This window comes from Callithrix jacchus, chromosome 11 (genome assembly GCF_049354715.1).
Source record: "Callithrix jacchus isolate 240 chromosome 11, calJac240_pri, whole genome shotgun sequence".
Lineage (NCBI taxonomy): Eukaryota > Metazoa > Chordata > Mammalia > Primates > Cebidae > Callithrix > Callithrix jacchus.
Genome location: NC_133512.1, coordinates 22,886,644 through 22,905,451, shown reverse-complemented (window position 1 = coordinate 22,905,451; position 18,808 = coordinate 22,886,644). Strand labels below are relative to the sequence as shown.

The window sequence follows — 18,808 nt, the reverse complement described above, 5'->3', positions numbered from 1 at the left end:
ATACCAAATTTTATATGAAATTAAAAAAAATTAGAATAACCAAAGCAATTCTGAGGTAAAAAGAAAAAGCTGAAGGCATCACACTACCTAACTTCAAAACATTACAAGACTTTGGTAACCCAAAGAGTGTAGTATTGGTATAAACAAACACACAGACCAATGGATCAGAATAGAAAACCCAGAAATAAATTCATATATTACAACCAACTGACTTTCACCAAAGGTACCAAGAATATGCATTAGGGAAAGGATACCCTCTTCAATAAATGGTACCGAGAAAACTGAATATTCATCTGCAGAATAATGAAATTAGACCCCTAATCTCTCACCATATAAAAAAATTAAAGACATAAATATAAGACCTGAAATTATTAAACTACTGGAAGAAACAATGGGAAATGTTTCAGGAGATTGGTCAAGGCAAAAATTTTATGGCTAAGACCTCAAAAACAAAAGTGGACAAATGGGACTATATTAAGCTAAAAAGATTCCACAAAACAAAGGAAACAGTCAACAGAGTGAAGAGACAATCTGTAGAATGGAAGAAAATATGTGTGAATTATCCAGCAAGGGGCTAATATTTAGAATATACAAGGAACTAAAAACAAGTCAACAGCAAGAAACACAAATAACCCCTTTTAAAAAGTGGGCAAGAGACATTTCTCAAAAGAAGGCATGCAAATGGCCAAGTATATGAAAAAATGTTTAACATCACTAGCCATCAGGGAAATACAAATCAAAACCACAGTGAGATTTCATCTTACCACAATTAGAATGACTATTATTGAAAAGACAAAAAAATGCTGGCAAGAATATGGAAAAAAGGAAACTCTTATACACTGTTGGTGGATATAAAAATTACTACAGCCATTATGAAAAACAGTGTGGAGGTTTCTGGAAAAACTAAAAGTAGAACTACCGTAATATAATCCAGTTATCCCCACTACCAGGTATTTACCCAAAAGGCAGGAAATCGACGTATCAAAGGGACATCTGACCACCATGTTTACTGAAGCACTATTCACAATAGCCAGCATATGGAATCCACCTGTGTCTATCAGTGAATGAATGAAGAAGGAAAATGAGGCATACATATACAATGGAATATTATTTCACCATTAAAAAAATGGAGTTCTGTCATTTGCAGCAACAGGGATTGGAACTTGAGGTCACTGTGTTAAGTGAAATAAGCCAGGAAAACAAATATCACATGTCCTCAGCAATATGTGGGAGCTAAAAAAGGTGATCTCATGCAAGTTGAAGGAAGGTTGATAATTATCAGAGGCTGGGAAGTTGCAGGGGTTGTGGGGAGAGGGTGTCATGAAGAAAGGCTGGTTAATGAGTACAAAATTACAGTTAGAAAGAAGGAATAATTTCATTGTTCAACAGCACAGTGGGGTGACTGCAGTTAACAGTGTATTTTATAATAGCTAGAAGAGAAAAACTGAAATTTTCTCAGAACAAGGGAAAGATAAATGACTGAGGTGATGGATAGCCTAAATACCCTGATTTGACCATTATTTTGTTTGCTTGTCTCAAAATATGACATATACCCCATAAATACATACAATTGTTATGTGTCAATTAACAAAATTTTAAAAATGAAGACTGGATGTGGGTGATGAATAAATGAGGATTTGGTATACTATTTACTCTGCTTTTACAAGTATGCTCAAAATATTTAATAATAAAAAGTTAAAATGAGTAATAACCAAAAAGATCTCAAAAAACCCACTGTTTTGTACATGCATATTACAGTCACACCTTATTTTATACTTCACTTTATTGCTCTCTGTAGATATCATGTGTTTTACAAATTGAAGGTTTGTGACAACCCTGTATCGAGCAAGTCTATCAGTGTCATTTTTCCAACAGCATATGCTCACTTTTTATCTCCATGTCTCATGTGTTCTCACACTATTTCAAATTTTTCATTAATAAATAACTTATGGTGATCTGTGATCAGTGATCTTTGATGTTACTTTTGTACCATAGGGTGTCAATAGCCATGCCTATACAAGATGGTGAACTTAGTCAATAAATGTGCATTCTGACTGCCTTGCCCTCCATTTCATCTCCTTCCCACTCTCTTCCCTGACTCACAACAAACAATATTGAAATTAGGCCAGTTAATAACCCTACAGTGGCCTATAAATGTTCAAGTGAAAGGAAGAGTTGTATGTCACTCACTTTAAATCAAAAGCTAGAAATGATTAAGCTTAGGGAGGAAGGGATGTCGAAAGCTGACACAGGCTGAAAGCGAGGCCTCTTGTACTGGGTCGCCAAGTTGTGAATACAAAGGAAAAGTTCCTGAAGGAAATTGCAAGTGCTATTCCAGCGAGCACGCAATGCTGATATAGTCTTCAATTCTGTGGTGGCTGAGAGGTGAGGAAACTACAGAAAAAAGTTTGAAGCTAGCAGAGATTGCTTCATGTGATTTGAGAAACAAGTCATCTTGGTAGCTTGGAAGTACAGGGTGCAGCAGAAAGTGCCGATGTGGAAGCTGCAGCAAGTAATCCAGATCTAAGGCCACTGAGAAGGGTGGCTACACTCAGCAACAGAGTTTGCATGGAGACAAAACATCCTTCTACTTGAAGAAGATGCCATTTAGGACTTCCATAGCTAGAGAAGAAAAGTCAGCACTTGGCTTCAAAGCTTCAAAGGACAAACTAACTCTCTAGTTAGGGGCTAATACAGTTGGTGAGCGAAGTTGAAGCCAATGCTCATTTATCATTCTGAAAATCCTAGGGCTCTAAAGAATTATGCTAAATCTACTCTGCCTGTATCCTATAACTGGAACAGCAAAGCTTGGATGACAGTACATCTGTTTATAGCGGGTTTGCTGAGTATTTTAAGCATAGTGCATTTCAGCAAAAAAGATTCATTTCAAAATATTATTGCTTATTGACAGTAGACTTAATCACCCAAGAGCTCTGATGAAGAGGTAGATTATTTTGTTTTTGTGCCGGCTAACACACATTCATTTTGCAGTCCGTGGATCAAGGAGTCATTTTGACTTTCAAGTCTTACTGTTTAAAACATACATTTTGTAAGGCTGTAGCTGTCATAGATAGTGATTCCTCTGTGGACCTGAGCAAAGTAAATTAAAAACCTTCTGGAAAGGATTCACCATTCTAGATGCCATTAAGAACATCTGTGATTTATGGGAGGCAGTCAAAATACCAACATTAACTGTAGCTTGAAAGAAGTAGATTCTAACCTTCATGGATGACTTGACTTCATGGAGGGGTTCAAGACATCAGTGGAGGAAGTAACTGTGGATGTGGTGCAAGCAGCAAGAGAAATACAATTAGAAGTGGAGCCTGAAGTTCTGACTGAATTGCTGCAATCTCATGGTAAAACTTTAATGGATGAGGAGTCGCTTCTTATGGATGAGTGAAGAAAGTGGTTTCTTGAGGTGGAATCTCCTCCTACTAAAGATGCCTGAATGTTGTTGAAATTACAACACAGGATTTGGAATATATCATAAATTTTGTGGGTAAGATAATGCCAGGGTTTGAGAGGTGTATCTCCAATTTTGAGAGAAGTTCTACTATTGGTAAAATTCTGTCAAACAGCATTGCACGCTACAGAGAAATCTTTGCTAAAAGGAAGTCAATCAATGCAGCAGACTTCGTTGTCTTACTTTAAGAAATTGCGACAGCCAGTCCAACCTTTAGCAACTACCACCCCAATCAGTTAGCAGCTGTCAACATTGGGGCTACACCTCCACCAGCAAAAAGATTATGACCCACTGAAAAGTTCAGATGACTTTATTGCATTTTTAGCAATAAAGTAATTTTTAATGGAGCTATGTACATTGTGGGTTTTTTTGGTTGGTTTGTTTGTTTTGAGATGGAATCTCGCTCTGTCGCCAGGCTGGAGTACAGTGGTGCAATCTAAGCTCACTGCAATCTCCATCTCCTGAGTTCAAGCGATTCTCCTGCCTCAGCCTCCAGAGTATCTGAGACCAAAGGCTAATTTAATTTAACCCAGCTAATTTTTTGTATTTTTGGTAGAGATGGGGTTTCACCATGTTGGCCAGGATGGTCTCAATCTCTTGACCTCGTGATCCTCCTGCCTCAGCCTCCCAAAGTGCTGAGATTACAAGTGTGAGCCACCACGCCCTGCTTGGTTTTTGGACATAATGCTGCTGTGCATTTCGTAGACTGCAATATAATGTAAACAACTTTTATGTGTACTAGGCAACCAAACATTTGTATGACTCACTTTATTACAATATTCACTTAATTGTGGTGGTCTGGAACTGAACCTGCAACATCTCCCAGGTATGCCTGTGCTTTGGGCGTTTCTTTTGTTCCCTACCCCATAACTTTTTATAGTAATACTCCTGTCTCAGATGGGCTGTGCTGAAGTGTCCAGAGATGATCCTGTTCCATTCCTGTGCCTGTGCAGAAGGGGCCCAGTGCCCTCCTACAAGCAGTGTGGTGGGTGCAGGGATGATTATCAAGACACCCCCACTCCAAGAAGAAGGTGAAGGGGAGTAGAGTTGGGTCCCATTGGATCTCCTCACTAAGAGATCTCCCTCTGCTGCCAACCTTGAGGATCTGGGCTTTACTTTACCGAATTACTTACGTTCTTGTGGAGGTCTCAAGAGCATATGGAGGAGCAATGTGACTTGGTCTGTTTTCAACTGTGACCAGGAATGCTGGAGTACTCTGCCTTTGTCTTTCTCCCTGGACTCCAGAAATCACAAACAGTGCTAATACCATTTGCCACAGACTAGTATTCAGTGCACATGGAAACAGAAGATTGATAACAAGGGTATACCTGTCAAAATTGCCTGAGCGCAGCCCTTACAAACGACAATCCTTCATGTTTTTGTAGAAGAAAGGAATTTTGCGTCTTACTTTAAAGCTTACATGGAGAAAAGCTTTTAGATGTATAGTCTATGCCAGAGCTTTCCACTAAAGTTATAATGTGAACCAGTGCATTAAGTTTTCATTACAAAGATTAATAAAGCAAAAAACCGGAAATTTATTTTAATGTTATTCATCCTAATATATCAAAGTATTATCATTTTGATATGTAAGGATGTATTAATGAGAAATGGTACTTTTTTCCATATTGTCTTCAAAGTCCACTGTATCTAACACATATTCATTAGCACAATTCCACTTGGAGCAGCCACATTTCAAGGGTTAAAAAGCTGGTCGTGCCGTGAGTGCTTTACTGGACAGACAGGACCAGAGCGCATAGGGCAATGCTCAGCTTCTGGGTTCTGGCTGGTTACCACAAGATCGAGTGCTGGGTGGTCAGCCCTGAAATGGCATCCAGGTGCTGCTGGGGAACCCATGGGAATAGGCGGAGGACTGGCGGGACCTCAAGGGCACCCTAGGTGGGGAGGTAATGTTAGGACAAGACCTAAAGTCTCCGGCCCCAGATGTCCCCCCAGCCACGAGTCTGTCACATCGACTTCTCCAAGGGGAAGCTCAGGGGTCCCTGGAAGGAGTCAGATGCTCTCAGCAAATGGAATAGGTGACAATGCAATCGTTGCTCCTCTTTTTCTTCATTACTATCCTTGTCATTGTGGGCCCGCAGAGATGTAAGATACAGACAGAGGGTAGCAATCCCGGCTTCTCATCTAACCAGCATTTCCAAAGGTCTGCTGACCACCTCGGCGCTACGCCAGGTTTCTCCCCTCAAGTGTGACAGGTTTGTACTCAAGGCTCTCTGGGACCTCTGCTACCCCTGGCATCCCTGATGCCCAGAAGTAGGCGTGTGGAGGCTGCAGGGGCCGAAGGAGAGTGGCAGGACCTACAGAGGCAGGGGTGGTAGAGGGCGCAGTCTGCGCAGGTGGAGGGCTCCCGTCTCCTCTGGAGGTCGGGCTGGTCGCTGCTCTCCTCCGCCAGGACAGGCTCGGTGATCAGAAGCCTCTGCAGGAACCTGGTCGGAGCTCAGCTGGCTCCTTCCAAGTGACCCCAGCCAGTCACAGGGAGGGGCAGCTTGTCCAACCTTCAGTAGCTTTCAGGGTGCCTCTGGGCCCTGAAGGCCTGGGGAGGGAAGGCGTGGAGAGTTATCTCCCTGTCCCCGTCCCGCTCCCGCTCGCTGCGCTCTCCTTCGAGACAGGCCCCCGACCCCGGCATGGTGCGGGCCTGGGCACCGCACTGCAGCTGAGCGAGGACCGGCACCCGCAGGCCCGAGGCGAAGGCAGATGCAGGTGGATGAGCGTCCCTGACCTGCGCAACGCTAGGGCGGGGTTGGGACAAGGCAGAGACTGGTATGGGAGGCTCCCCGGACCAGAAGGCCGGCGTCCCCGTGGTCCCCTCGGCCACCCGCCACGGGATTGGGACCACCTGAGGCGGGGGCACCCACAGGAGCCGGGGACCCGAGGTGGCTCCGGGAGCGGACACCTGCCAAGCACTTCAAGGTCTTTATTCGAGACCAAACCAAACCCATGCGTTTTTTTTTATCTAATTACGAAAATAGTTTGTGTTCATTGTGGAGGCAGGCGCAGAGAGAGGATATGCACACGGCCTGCCACCCTGGCGAGCAGCCCGGGACATGCGCAGGAGTCTGTTTTCTCCAACATTTTTCATGGCATTTCAACGGTCTCCTCTTCCCTGCTGAGGATTAAATAGCATCCCTGTGCGATTAAACTGCTCCAGTTTATTGATTGATTGATTGATAGAATTTCGCTCTTGTTGCCCAGGCTGGAGTGCAATGGCGCGATCACGGGCTCATGGCAACGCCCACCTTTCGGGTTCAAGCGATTCTCCTGCCTCAGCCTCCCGAGTAGCTGGGATTACAGGCATGCGCCACCACGCCCAGCTAATTGTGTATTTTTATTAGAGCCAGGGTTTCTCCATGTTGGTCAGGCCGGTCTCAAATTCCCGACCTCAGCATGATCAGCCTGCCTCGGTCTTCCCAAGTGCTGGGATACGGGCTAAGCCACTGCTCCCGGCAACTGCTCCAGTTTATTTAAACCCCTCTCTTTCCATTTTGCTTTTCACTCTAAAAATAAAATATGTCATTGAAAAGGATGGGCGTGTCCTGCGCGTGGCTGCGGTGGAATTGCTGCTTCTCGCCAGGGGCGCCGCCTTCCCCCGTGTCCAGGACCACTGTTCCCAGTGCCCTGGCAGCAAGCTGGGGCCACGGTGGGCAATGAAATAGGATGCAGGAGACCTGAGACCCTCCAGGCCTGGCCCTGCTGCGCTGCCAGGCCCTAAGGGCTCTCCCTTCCCTTCCTGGAGCCTGGGCGCAGAGGATCCCGTGGAGAATGATGGAGCCTGGGTCCCTGGATGACTGCGTGGAGTTGAGATCTCCTGCCAACTCCCAGGACCGGGGCTCCAGCGAAAAATCAAACTTTATTGTAGTGCCCCACAATTTGTTGGTATAATTGTGGATGATGCAGACCAAATACAATAACATAAACACACTGTAAGCCCATCCCACTTAAGAAATAGAACTGAGGTCCCTGTAAATCTTTCTCATTGCACTCACACCATTGTCCCACATTTTGTGTTTATAATTTCTTTGCTTTTATAATTTTACCACGTGTTTTATTTTGAATTTTATGATATGAATATATTTCTCCAATTTGTTTTCTTGCTTGTCTTGTTGCTAATTTTTCTCTGCTATAAACGACACTGCACTGAGAGTGCTTGCCACTGTTTTTTATGTGCATCCACATTCATTTCCTCAGAATAAAATATTGGATTTAAGTTGCTGCGTCCAAGTACATGTACATATTTTAGAGCTGTTGCCACATATTGCCTCCAGAAGAATTACTATGAATTCTGCCAGCTTTTGCCAACACTGTGTATTATTGGTAATTATATGCAGAAAATCATTATAATGATTATAATGATTTTGAATGAATGATAATGAATAATAATGATTTTGAAGGAACAACAATGATTTGCCATAATTATAATGAGTTGTAATTATAATGATTTAGTTCATATATAATTGCCAATTTGAAGAGAGAAAAAGCAGCTCCATTTTCTTTTCTTTTATTACATGAGTCTTTTACAACTTTCTTGAAAGGGTCCATGGTTAGCAAAACCAGGGCTGGTGGGATTAAGCTCTCACAGAGAAGAGAGAGTTGGAGGAAAATATGAAACACAGCATTAAATCTATTTTTACATATATGAAATATTGCACCCAAGATATGTATATATACACACATTTATAGCATACATAACACATTAAATGCATATGTATATGAAATATAGTGTTAAACATATATTGAATGGAGACAATAGTTCTCTTAGGTATCCACTTCAACATGCCATTCAGGCGGCCTTCCTCTTGAATTGCCTTCAGTTCATTATTTAGGTGGCAGCATCACTCTGGGGTCAGTCTCTCCCCTGTCCCTTGAGGACACACAGACCTCACCTATTCAGTGTTTGAACCAGCCGCCGAACCCAAGCAGCGCCAGAGTGTTCCTTATGTTCTTCAGTGAGCAAAGCTTACTCACCACGAGCTTGGGAGTCAAACCAGCTGTGCCCCTCACTAGCTGGGTAAGCACAGGGAGGTATTCTGCCACGCTGAGCATCAGTTCCCTAATCCGAATCAGGATGGGAACAATTCCACAGTTGCTTGGTTTATCCAAGCCCTGTTCCTAATCTGATGTCTTGCCTGATGCTCCTGGAGAAGTTCTCTCTCATTTCATTTGTCCAGTGCAGCAGGGGCATCATGTGACAGTTTTGGCTGATGAATTGCACATAGAACTTACTCTGGGGCCCCTGGGAAAGATTTCACTTTTCTCATAAATGGGACTCGAGTTGCTGGCATTGTCACAAGCCCATTCTCCCTGCTTTGATCACTGATGTGATATTTGGACCTGCAATAACTATCCTGTGACTAAGAGGGAAAGGCCAACATAATCACAGCCACATCAGCTTTTATTGTTGAACTGCTTTCAGAAGAAGCATTGAGCCAGTAGGTTCTAAGTTTATTATTTGAAAGAATGAATTTCTGTTCATCGGACATTTTGTTACTAACCTCCTTATGAGATGGTTCTGAGAATTTTGTGAAGTAATGTTTGTAATGGCCAGATACGGTGCCTGGCCTTAATACTCATAACATGATTTTATGATTGTTAGTGGTAGTAGTGCCAACTGATGTCAGTTGCGGCAAGCTACTTCAACTCTGATGTATGCGTCTGGCCAGGGATAAGAAGATGTTTATTGAAGGTCATCCTTGGCTGCCAATTAGCTATCAGTGACCTTGGGCAAGTTTTAAACCTCTTTGGGTGTGGTTTCCTCAGCTGTTTATAAAATAATACCAAAGTTCCCTTGCAGCTCTAAAATTATTATTATTACTGCCACCAGGCTGGAGTGTGGTGGCACAATCTTGGCTCACCATAACCTCTGCCTCCCTGGTTCAAGCAATTCTCCTGCCTCAGCCTCCCGAGTAGCTGGGACTACAGGTGCCCACCATCACGCCTGGCTAATTTTTGAACTTGTAATAGAGACAAGGTTTCACCATGGTGGCCATGATGGTCTTGATCTCTTGACCTCATGATCCACCCACCTCGGCCTCCCAAAGTGCTGGGATTACAGATGTGAGCCACTACATGTGGCCAGCTCTAAAATTATTTTATTTTCCCTAGAATTTTTTTCCCATCACAGGATGTAGCATCCAGGCTGACAGGAGCAGAGAAGAATGTCTAGAGCAGGGAAGAGTGTGCTGTCTCTGTTACATGTGCACAGTTTACAGTAGTCCCTCAGGGCACATAGGACCTCCTAGCCAGCACTCCTCATGTGATGTAATATGAAGTGCCAGTATCACCGAAGTAGCACTCACAGCAAAAATGTTTCACCTGGATTCCTCCACAGCAGTGTTACCCAATAGACCTTTCTATGAGGATGGAAATGTTCTACATGGGCACTGCCCAGTACATAGCCACTAGCTAGCTACATGTTGACCACTGGGCACTTAAGGCTAGCGAGGCTGAGGAACTTAATTTTTAAATTTACATTAATCCTCATCAAATTAAATTTATAAATAAATGTCCATATGTGGCTAGTGCATATTGGACAGCACAGCTCTAAAGGGTAGACCTAACTTCCAGCTTTACAGGAAGTGGAAGATCACAGAACGAGTTAAATGACACCAGAGGAAAGGAAGAAGAAAAGCCCTAAGGGAGAAGCTCTATACAACAGTCCTGGAGTCCCGAGAACGTCAGCGCCATTAAAAACAAAACAAAAACACAGGTTGAGGGGATGGTCCTAGGTTGACAGAGATGAAAGAAACATAAAATATGTACCTAGACTGGATCCTGATTGAAAAACAATACTGACCTAAAAGTCAATTGGGGATACTGAATATGGCTTGGACGCAACATAATATTGTCAAAATCATTGTTAGTTTTCTCAGGTGCAATACTGGTATTATGATTATGTGGCAGGTTATTATTTTTAGAAGAGGCAGATGAAGTGTGTAGGAGAACGGGGTCCCAGTATCTACAGCCTGGTTTCAAATGATGCAGCAGGGGTGTGTGTGTGTGTGTGTGTGTGTGTGTGTGTGTGTGAAGTAAGAAAGAGAAAGAGCAAAAGAGAGAGCACATGTGCTAAAGCAGATAAGACAAAATGGTTTTTCCCCCTCTTCTGTTCTGTCATGCAAGATACCTCTTCCAAGAGAGACAATGGAAAATGCACCTAATAAACCTAGCGACTTACCAGGAAATTTCCAGGCGGAAGGTCAAAGATGCTGTCTACCTCCTCCTCTTTTTACATAAAGAGCAAGGAGAAATGTCAGCGAAAGAAGCCAAAGGGAGGGCTATTAACCAGAAAAGGCTGCTTTGAAAATTCTCAGACCTTCCAGATGGCAAACAATGCCAAATTTAAGAAATAGCTTCCAGACAAAAATAAAAACCAGGGTACTATCAGAAAAATATGGCATAGAGAAAATCAAGACAGTATCTTGTAAAATCTCTTGTTAAGAGTTTTATTAAGAGAAAACTCTGGGGTCATGCCTCAGACAACTGTTTAGATTTTTTTAAAAAAGAGCTTCTACGAAGCTGGTGGGCATTGTGCCCCAGCAGCTGAGCAGAGGCTGACGCTGCAATGCAACGGACACATGGGGGCTGAGAAGAGCTGAATGTATTTTTCAGGTGGAGGGGTGTGAGTCCTGTATAGGTTCCCACAGTGGCCCTCAGTTCTCGCTGCCTCCTGATATGTGTGCCCTTGTGCAGTCAGTTCTACAATGTGGTAGAGGTGATGGTGTGTGACTTCTGATAAAGTGATTGCAATTTCTGCCAATGACTCTCCTGGATCATTGCTCTGGGAGAATCCAGTCCCCATGTCATAGGGACTCAAGCAGCCATCTGAACAGGCACACATGAAGAATGTATTGGGTTGGGCAGTGTTTCCCTAAAATTCATGTCTTTCCTGGACTGTTAGAATGCGACCTTATTTGGAAATAGCGTGATTGCACATGTCACTAGTCAAGGTGAGGACATATCGGAGTGAGGTGGGCTCATAACCCACATAACTCTTGTCCGATGATCTCCAACTTCGGCTGATGAGATGGGACAAGTCTTCAAACCATCATCAAAACTCTAGACTATAGTAGATAAATTATAAAATAAAGACATTATGGCTGGGCACGGTAGCTGTCACTTGTTGGGGTGATTTATCACACAGCAGTAGACAAAAGGCCAGTCTTATTTCACGGATCTACACTCCTGGACCTTCCCTGCATTATGTTGAAGCAAATCCCAGACGCTTCATCTATAAACATTTCCGCAGGCAGCATATCAATCTGCATTAAACGTGAAAATAATTTCTCCGTATCTTTAAAGATCCAACCAGTATTTATATTTATCTGTTTTTTTAAAAATTGCTTGTATCTGGTCCAAATAAGGCATGAGATTTCTATGTCTCTTTGAACCTAAAGGCTCATCTTTGTCTCTTTTTAAATTCACGTGCCTTTTATTTTTTAATGAAAGAAACCAGGTCCTTTGTCTTGCAGCTCAGCCACTGTCTGGGGATGGTGTTTTCCAATGTGTTCCTCTGCCCTCCGCCACTGTATTTCTTATAAATTGGTAGATGGAGAAGCTTGATCAGATTTAGGGTGTTATTTTTTTAGGTCTACTTCAGAAGCGGTGTGTATTTGCGTTAGAAGGTACGCATGTCTGCTTGTCCCCAGAGAGCCACCAGCGATCACTGTCTAGACTCATTAACTGGGTGCAAAGCAGTAACAGTTGCATCATCTTATTCCTTCAGAAGCTCACCAGGTTGAGACACTGACAACCGCCTGTTTGAACAGGCTATAACACACAAATATATAGCTTGTGCGCACAAGTTAATGCTTTGACTTGGGCATGTCTTCTGTCCACGGAGCTCTCAACGCTGTGATGTCACTCTCCTGTCCACTCCCACAGCCAGTCTTCCTCCACCCTTCTGAGAATGTAATTAGTGCCACCTTTTATCCTTGACTTTGAAGTGTCTGGATGCTACTCTCATACATTAAGGTCTGAAGGAATCTCTGTTCCACAACTCACTAGCAGTGTGACCCTGGGTGATTCTCCCCGCCCTCAGCCACCTCACTTGTCATAAGCTATGTCTTGAGAAGCTTACGTACAGGCTTTTTATAGCAGGGCCAAATAGGATAATTGAATGCAATGATGCTTATCAAGTGCTCTGCACAGTGCCCAGCTCAATAATGGCCAATATTATTATTATACATTAGAAGTGAAATGTACTCAAGCGATTAAACCCATTAAATGTATCAGAGCTTAGAATAAAGAGAATGAAGAATCCCTGTTGCTATATCCCTTGAGTAGGCCACTGGGAACATTACTGATGACTTAAAATGTGCTAATTTTAGATTAAATTTCACATCTCCCCAGAAGAACCAGCTGTGTGTGAGGCCTGTGTATGCTGAAGCTGCTTCATCTGAACGGGAAGAGCAGTTCTCTGAAGGGAGGGGCTGCTATTCACAGAAGAACCGAGGAAGTGGTGCAGGTCTGGAAGAGAGAACAAGTGACCTGGGGGTGGGGTGGAGGTGCCTGCTGCTCTCTGATGGGGCGGAGCTACAGAAGCAACCAGTTCCATGATTAACTTCTTTTTTCCTAGAAAACTGATGTCCATTACTTAATCCTTAATTTAGTGTAAAAGTGGCATGTAGTGCACGCTTGTACCATCCTAGGTGCGTTACTCAAGTTATTTTATTTAATCCTCCCAATAATCCTCTAAGGCCCAGAGACCACTCCTGCCACATGAGTGAGCCACACCCTCACCAGCCCAGGCACTTTAGCTGTGCGCTTCTCTCTGCATGTGGAATACAGGCGTTTCAGGCATCAGCAGATGATGTCTGTGAGGCCTCATACTTTTCAAGTTGGGGGAGGGAAGGCGGGGAGAGGGTCATGGCTTTTTGGTTTTGTAGTTGTACCACAGGCCATGGCAATTCCCCCTTCCTCCCCCTTCCCTCCTCATCAGCTGCTTCCTTCTGATGCCGGTGGCTGCTGAGGGCTTTTCTTCCAGGAAGGCTGCAGAGACACAGCCATATGCAGAGCGGGTGGCTCTGTGTCAGCCAGCAATGGAGAGGATGCGGGGTCTCAGAAAATGGTCCCAATTTGTGAACTTTTCCATTTGAATGGGTTTCCCATTCAAAATCAAAGACTGAATGGGCTTTCCATATAGGATAAAAATCACAAAATGAAAATGTTAGCAAAATAATCCATGTGAGAAAATTTCAGAAAAGCTGAGTCATCTGGTGTGCTCCGTGCCCCTCTCTGGTCCCTGAACATGGATTCTGCACAGGACCAGGAGGAGTGAGGGGCTTGACGTTCTGCTCCATGTGTGATGGCTGTGCCAGCAGTGCGTACTCAGTACGGCTCAGGAAGAGTCCCAGGAAAAGTACCGAGATGCAAACCCTCATAGGCTTCAATACATCCAGCCTGTCTCTGGTCCCTGAACTCAGCAGGCTGTGGGGGCGGCGGGTCTGTGTGTGCCCACGGACTACCTGTGTTGGGCACACACTTAGGCTCCCTCCCAGGGTCCACAAGATCAGGCAAGCCTGCCGGTGTATCCCACAGCCCGGGGCAGGAGGGCAGGAAACAGCCGTGCGACCGGGGATGCTGAAAAGCAGAGGAAGCAAGTGGTAACCAACAGCTGAGCAGAGAGGTGGTGGGAGGACGGAGGAGCAGCTGAGCCCCGAGCCTAGTGGCTGTCGGTCACGGGATGCGTGGCCCCAGACCTCGTGCCTCTGGCTGGCAGCAAGGAGGCTGGCTCACAGGCAGGCCAGACCTCAGTCAGCTCCCTGATGCCTTTTGCACCCGGCACTGAACAGGAGCCTTATTTGAAGACAGAGGGTCTCTGGCCCAGAGTGAAGGTCAGGGTGCCACTGTGAAGGGCAGGTGGCTGGAAGCCAGCTCAGCAGGGGCTGCCAACCCCAGAAACTGATGTCAGGGCCCCAGTAAAAGATTCAGCTAGATCATGCCTCACAGACATAAGCTACCCTGGCCAGCATTTCCACTCAGCTTCCATCCCCACTCGTGACTGTTCTGCAGCATGTCACTATGTGTCCTCTTGAGGACAGCCAATGAGCCCACGTGCAGGAAAAAGCAATTCAGATAAACTAAACAGTAAGCTGAACGCCTGGCAAGAACACACACACCTGCTACCTGCTCTCACTAGCGGGGACCACAGGAGCCCCTGAGGCTACCACAGAACCTGGCTCCAGACCAGTGTCACCCCGAAGTGTGAGGTCCCAAGCCAGAGGCATTAGTATCACCCTGGAACTTGTTAGAAATACACGTTCTCCGTCCTGACCCAGATCTACTGAATCAGATGTCTGCCCAGCAGTCTGTGTCTGGAAAACCTACTCAGTGCTCTCTGAAGCAGGCTGCAGCTGGAGGACAGCTCATTCATTCTCCTCCTGAGCGCTTTCACACTTTCTCTTCTGCCTTCAATCCAGCACCGCCACCTCCTCCACCCTCAGGCACCTCACTGTTAACTGACACGCTCCAAGGCAGCACCCACAGCTTCCAGCTTGCCTGTGCACCCACCGGTGTCATTTCACCCACGGCGGTATCAGCAATCCTGTCTGATCCCTCACCCTGGTGCACCTGCCCCCAGCCCCTTGCCTCCTTGGAGAGGTCACTCCAGCACACCTACTGCATCCTGTGACGTCACCCCTGCTTTCCAACTGCACATTACATCACTCCCGTCAAATTACAAACATTCTGTTATTTCTCTGAACTTAAAGTGTTTCCTTGACCCTATTTTGCTCACCAGCTGCGACTCTCTCTGTCCTACCTTTTGCAACAAAACTCCTGTGAAGTGCCATCTATGCCGCCGAGGAGTTCCCCGAGGACCTCCACACCGACTCCAATGGCCAGTGCTGGGCCTTTGTCTCATGCTCCAGAAGCCGCTGACAAGGGGAGAAGCCCCTCCCTTCTCCACACATGGCTTCCAGGGAAACAGACGTCTTCCCACCTCAGTGACCGCACCTTCTCTTCTCTGCCACTGCAGCTACGTCCTGGCTCCCTTCCTTCGTGTCCCTCAATTCCTTGGTAACCCATCAGGTTTCCTGCCTTTAAATAACACCGATAAGCAAAGTGATACTCCAAAGTGTCACCTCCATCGCAGACTTCCCTCCAGACTCCAGATTTGCCCACTTCTAATAAACCACCTCGAACTCAGTGTGCGTACAGCCGGGGTTCCATCTCAGCCTGGCCCACCCAGCCCACCCTCTGCACCGCGGCCTGTGGTGTCCCACCAGGTGTCTGGCCACTGCGCCGGTGCCATCGCTGACAACTCTTCTCTGCCCCTGACTGCCAGGAAGTCCTGCTGGCTCCAGCTCAAGGTTCTGACTCCGCTCACCACCACACCAGCAGAGCCATGGCCATTTCCTCCGGGGCCTGCTGCCCGGGTCCCTCCTCCTGTCGCTGCTCCCACAGTGATCCCTTTACAACACGAGCCAGATAATACCTTCCTTTGCCCACAGCCCTCCATAGCTGTCTGTTTGACCCACAGTCAGAGCCAAACTCCTAAGGATGACCTTCAAGGCTGCTGTGCCATATCCAAGGCCTGTGTCTCCACTATGTGTGCGAAATGCTTCCCCAGGCCTCATCCTGCCTGCTCTGTATGAGATGCTTGGTCCACTCTGTCGGCCAGCCTCGTCACTTTCTCCAAGTCCTGCATTTAGTGTTACTGTTCCTGTTCTGTTTTTTTTTTTTTTTTTTTTTTTAAGGCAGGAGAAAAACTTTAGATGGGAGTCTTGTCATCAAAAATAAATACACTTGCATGGAGCTGCTTAAGATCTGAAAACTAAACATAGGCAGGCAGGGGCTAAAAAGCAATGTGAAGAATCCCACCCAACCACAGCCACTGTGTGGGCTGAGCGGGAGCAGGAAGCATGTCTGGTCACACCATCTTGGAATAAGAAGCCATAGCTGGCTGGATCGGATCCGCTGATGGTGCATGTGGAGCTGAACTTGAATATGAAAACAGCTCTGGGCGGGGAGGTGGGGGGGGCACCCTCACTTCTGCAGCTCCTTCATTCTGTTGAGGGCACTGCTGGCACAGAACCACTCGATCTGCGTCTCGTTGAAGGTGTGGTTCAGGAGGATAGTCTCCTGGGTCCCATTGGGGTGCTTGATGATGCATCTCAGGGGCTTGCCAGGGGTGAAGTCCTTCAGGCCCTGAATAGTCAGCTTGTCCACAGGGCGAATCTTATAGTCGGCTGGGTCAGCGAAGGTCAGGGGCAGTAGGCCCTGCTTCTTCAGGTTGGTCTTGTGGATCGTGGCAAAGCTCTTGGTGATGATGGCCTGGCTCCCAAGGTGGTGAGGCTCCAGAGCTGCGTGCTCCTGGCTGAAACCCTCACCATAGTTCTTGTCCCTGATCACCACCCACCTGAGGCCATGTTTCTTGTAGTAGCGGGCAGTATCAGGGACGGGGCCAAACTCCTGGGTGACAGCATTGCGCACAGAGTTGGCCTTGCCATTTTCCATGTTGATGGCACCAATGAGCAGGCTGTTGGAGATGTTGCCCAAGTGCCCACGGAACTTGAGCCAGGGGCCAGCAGCCGAGATGTGGTCAGTGGTACATTTCCCTTTGACCTTGATGAGGATCTGTAGGTCCTCCAAGTCCTTGCCCTCCCACTTGTCAAAAGGCTCCAGGAGCTGCAGGCGTTGGCTGGTAGGGCTCATGTCAACAGCCTGCTGCTGTCCTTGAGGGGGGTGCTGGTGGGTGTCCTGCCCCGGGTCAAACTCCGCTTTTGGAAGTTCATCTGCATCCGGAGCCTCCAGCTTGAACTTCTTGCCATCCTTGTCCATCAAGTAGTCAGTCTCTGGGTTGAACTTGAGGGTTCCCGCAATGGCCAGGGCTGTGACAATCTCCGAGGTTGTGACAAAGGCATGGGTCTCAGGGTTTGCATCATTGTGGCCTGTGAAGTTCCTGTTGTAGGAAGTGACAATTGTGTTCTTCTCCCCCTTCTTGATGTCCTTCCTGTCCCACTGGCCAATGGAGAGGACCACAAGCATTGGCCAGGACGATGCCACCCACATCCCTTAAGACCTCTGCCTGCACAGCTGTCCCACTCGGTGGTGGCGCGGATCTGCTCAGAGCCTGGAGTGATGGTGAACTGAGACTTGCACTGGAGGCCATGGGCCAGTGCCTGCTTGGCCACAGCAGCTGAGTGCCCCATATCTTCATAGCTTGAATTGGTGCAGCTCCCAATCAGACCCACTCGATGTCCACAGGCCATCCTTCCTTCTCTGCCACCTTGCCCACTTCTGCTACAGGGTGAGCCAGCTCAGGGGTGAAGGGCCCGTTGATGTGCAGCTTCAGCTCACTGAGGTTAATTTCAATCAGTTGGTTATAATGGCAGCCAGGATCAGGCACCAGGTGATCCTTGAATTCATCAGCTAGATTGGCAATATCTGCCCGGCCGGTCTTGCTCACGTACTTCTTCATCCTGTGGTTGTAAGGGAACACAGAAGTGGTGGCCCCAATTTCTGCACCCATGTTGCAGATTGTCACCATGCCAGTGCAGGGGTTGGAGTCTACGCCAGGCCCATGGTATTCCACAATTGCACCTGTGGCACCTTTCACTGTGAGGATGCCTGCCACTCAGGATCACATCTTTTGGTGAGGTCCAACCGGAGAGGGAGCCTGTCAGCTTCATGCCAATCACCCTGGGGCACTTTAACTCCCAGGGGATCCCAGCCATGACATCCACAGCATCGGCACCCCCAACTCCAGTGCAGATGCCCCCCAGGCCGCCACCGTTGGGGGTGTGGGAGTCAGTGCCAATCAGAAGAACCCCAGGGTATGCATAGTTTTCCAGAATCATCTGGTGAATGATTCCAGATCCAGGCCTCCAGAAGCCCACACCGTATTTGGCACCTGCAGTTGCCAGAAAATTATAAACTTCCTGGTTGATGTCCTTGGCCCGGCATAGGTCTTTCTTGCCCCCAAGCTGGGCCTCAATCAGATGGTCACAGTGGATGGTAGATGGCACAGCCACCTTGGGCAGCCCACTGCTGATGAACTGCAGCATGGCCATCTGGGCCGTCGCATCCTGCATGGCCTTGCGGTCCAGCCGCAGCCGCAGGTAGGTCTTGCCCCACTCGATTTCCTGGCCAGCCGGGTCATCCAGGTGTCCACACACAATCTTTTCTGGGAGGGTCGGAGGCCAGTTCAGTCATTTGCGAACAATGTTAATGTTCTTCTCTAGCAGGTGGTAGTGGATGTACTCATTGGGCTCAAAGTGGCTCATCGTCACCTTGGCCCGTTGGCACAGGACTAAGGCCACATGGTATTGCCACACACCCAGGGCTTTCTGCAGCCGGCTCACCAGTAGGCTGTGGGGCGCCATTTTGTGCACT

General features: G+C 46.8%; 1 pseudogene across 1 annotated transcript in view; it reads right to left on the bottom strand.

The window, feature by feature from the left end:
- The window catches only part of LOC100412501 (aconitate hydratase, mitochondrial pseudogene), a 32,125-nt pseudogene extending 13,317 nt beyond the window's left edge, over positions 1 to 18,808 (bottom strand). The window contains exon 1 of the transcript XR_013523884.1: positions 1 to 18,808. This exon is cut by the window's left edge and continues 13,317 nt beyond it. The product of XR_013523884.1 is annotated as an aconitate hydratase, mitochondrial pseudogene (transcript).